Source organism: Sturnira hondurensis, unplaced genomic scaffold, assembly GCF_014824575.4.
Source record: "Sturnira hondurensis isolate 20B ecotype Veracruz unplaced genomic scaffold, ASM1482457v3 Scaffold0011291, whole genome shotgun sequence".
Lineage (NCBI taxonomy): Eukaryota > Metazoa > Chordata > Mammalia > Chiroptera > Phyllostomidae > Sturnira > Sturnira hondurensis.
The window spans coordinates 1,724,831-1,727,431 of NW_028083922.1; the positions used below are offsets into that span (position 1 = coordinate 1,724,831).

Here is a 2,601-nt window from a genome sequence, read left to right on the forward strand (position 1 = left end):
ACATACATTTCCCAACTGTTTTTGCACATTCCTACCATCTCTATCACCCCATAGCATTTGCCTGTTATCGCTCAGACATATGAGCACCTGAGGATGTGCTGCCCTGTCTTATTTGTTTATTTTTTAAATTTTTATAATCAAGCAAAGACCCTAGACACTAGTTTTGGGGCAGAGAGCTTGGGTTGTAACTTTGTGAAGTGGTTAAAAGCATGGACTCTGCAGTTCAAGTCTCGGTTCGCTGTGATCTTGGGCAGGTTATTCAACCTTTCTAAGTTTGAGTTTCTTCATCTTACAAATGCAGATGATAAAAATATCTGTTATGCAAGGTTATTTTGAGTGATAATGAGCTGGTGTTTATAACGCACAAAATAATTTCTGGCAAATAGTAAATGTTCTATGGCTATTAATTTAATTTAGTCATGTCAAATTGCTCCCAAATCCTGTTACTTTTTTAAAAAATATATGCTACTTTTAATTACTTTACAATATATTTCAAAAAACGATGTTACAGTTACCTCAACTGCTCTATAAGACCTTCATAAAGTAACTCCACCTGTAGCCTCTGTGTTTTTTACCACCTAGTGGGGCAAAACATTCAATAAAATGTAAAATGTGGCATACCCAGTCATGTCATCTAAAAACTTTTTGCAAATTGCTCTAGACAGTTCACCACTAGGGAAAATAGGCTCCTTGTTCATTCACATAGTCCCTGCACTCAAAATTGAAGTCACTACTGAAACCACCTAGATAAAAAGTTCTCAGCTGTGCTCAGCCAGCTGGCCCCACCTCTGGACGGGAGCCGACCTGGGACACTGCCCTTTCCTGCCCTTTTGGGGGCTCTCATCCTCGGGCAGGTAGTCAGGCCGCTCTTCTACTCCCCCTGCTGTGTCCCAGGATGGCACCAGCATCTCTTCTCCACTCCCACTTTTCACGACACGCTGAGCCTTTATAACCTCAGTTGATGCTATCGCTGATGCCAGAGGCTCTGCTTTCAAATCCTAATGGATTCTCATCTTTGAACAGCCATTTGAAAAGTAAAGCTAAAAATGCCTCTAATTTTTAACAAAGCCTCTTCACATAAATTTCTCTGAGATGCATCACCAAGACCATCTATATGCAAAACCACTGTTTGGTCACATTTGTTCGTAGTTCCCCCCCAAAAAAAACTGAGCTTTCCTTGGACGTGAATTCACTGCATTGAAACAATCATTGTTTGTCATACTGAAAGATTGAAGACTCATAGATTTCAGAGACCAGCAGTTTTGTTTCTCCTGGAGTTGTAGTTTTCTGTATAACATCTTTCAAGCTGAATATCATATCCAGTTCTTTCACCTTTTCTCTGTGAGCATAGCACTCTGCCAAGTATTGAAGAACAAGCAGAGGTGAGTGGACAACAGGGGTGTCGGAATGGTCCATAAATAAGATAAAGCCAGGCAGACATCCCTGATCTGAGGCAATGGCTCTTCTACCTAATGGATCTGCCACTGGATCCCACAGCTGGTTAACTGGTGGTGAATGTGAGGTTCTTCATTCGAGGTAGAAAAGGAAGAACTCATCTCCTACACCAGGCTGTGGACACTCTTCTTAAATTCACAACAATAATGTCCAATCTCAAAACTTCCACATGTGAAGGATTCCTGTGCCGTCTAGCTGGATAGTGCTGGCTCAGGGTTCCTCACCAGGCTGCAGTCAAGGGCACAGTGGTGCTGCTGTCATCTGAAGACTCAAGTAGGAAAGGATCGTTCTCCAAATTCACTTACATGGCTGTTAGCAGCATTCGGTTTCTCACAGGTTGGCAGACATAGGGCCTTAGTTCCTCGCTGGCTATTGGCCAGAGGCATCTCCCAGTTTCTTGCCACCAGGGCTTCTCCGTTGTGCAACTCACAATCTAACGCCTGACATCTCCCAGGGTAAGTAAAGGAGACACAAAGAGAGGGCTCAAACCCTCTGTTTCTTCACAGGTACAAGTGAAATATAGTGGAAGTGACCAGTACATGCCTGGAAAATGCTACCGGCTCAGTGGGCACTTCCTGGGCCACACCTGCAACCCACAGTGTGTACTCATAAAAGTTCTGAAGGGGCAAACAAGAAAGTACACTAAAAACTGCCCTATAGCAACTTCTGGGGCCTCTTGCTTCTGAGACCTCTTTTCTGCACAGCTATAGTGGTCACACAGTTGGCTACTGCAGTTATACCTTCCCAGATCACTATAGCTATTTTTCACGAGGGGAGATTGGAATATGTACTTAGGACTCGAGTTAAAACAGTAGGGAATGATCTTGGTCCTGTGTTTCCTCAACCCTTCCTCTCATAAGCCAGGACACTTTGTACTGTAGATAAGAAAAGAAATCATAGCTGGGTCTTCAAATTGGAGATGGGAAGGAAGCCCATTTTTAATAGCATTGAAATAGGAGATGAACCTAAACCAACCATTGCTTATTTATGGCTGTAGTTATTTCTCTCTGGTACATCCCCGAGGGTTACTTTGGGTTGTTAATTGGAACTTCTAAGCCATTTTTATTTACAAAGTGTTTTACAGTCATTGGTATTGATGACTTATAATTCCCCCATGAGTTAGGTGTCAGGATGAGGCATTGACAC

The 2,601-nt window shown here is 42.7% G+C and overlaps 1 pseudogene; it reads right to left on the bottom strand.

Moving 5' to 3' along the window:
* Positions 1-730: 730 nt before the first annotated feature.
* On the bottom strand, positions 731-1,556 carry LOC118996381 (armadillo repeat-containing protein 1-like; annotated as a pseudogene).
* Positions 1,557-2,601: the final 1,045 nt, after the last annotated feature.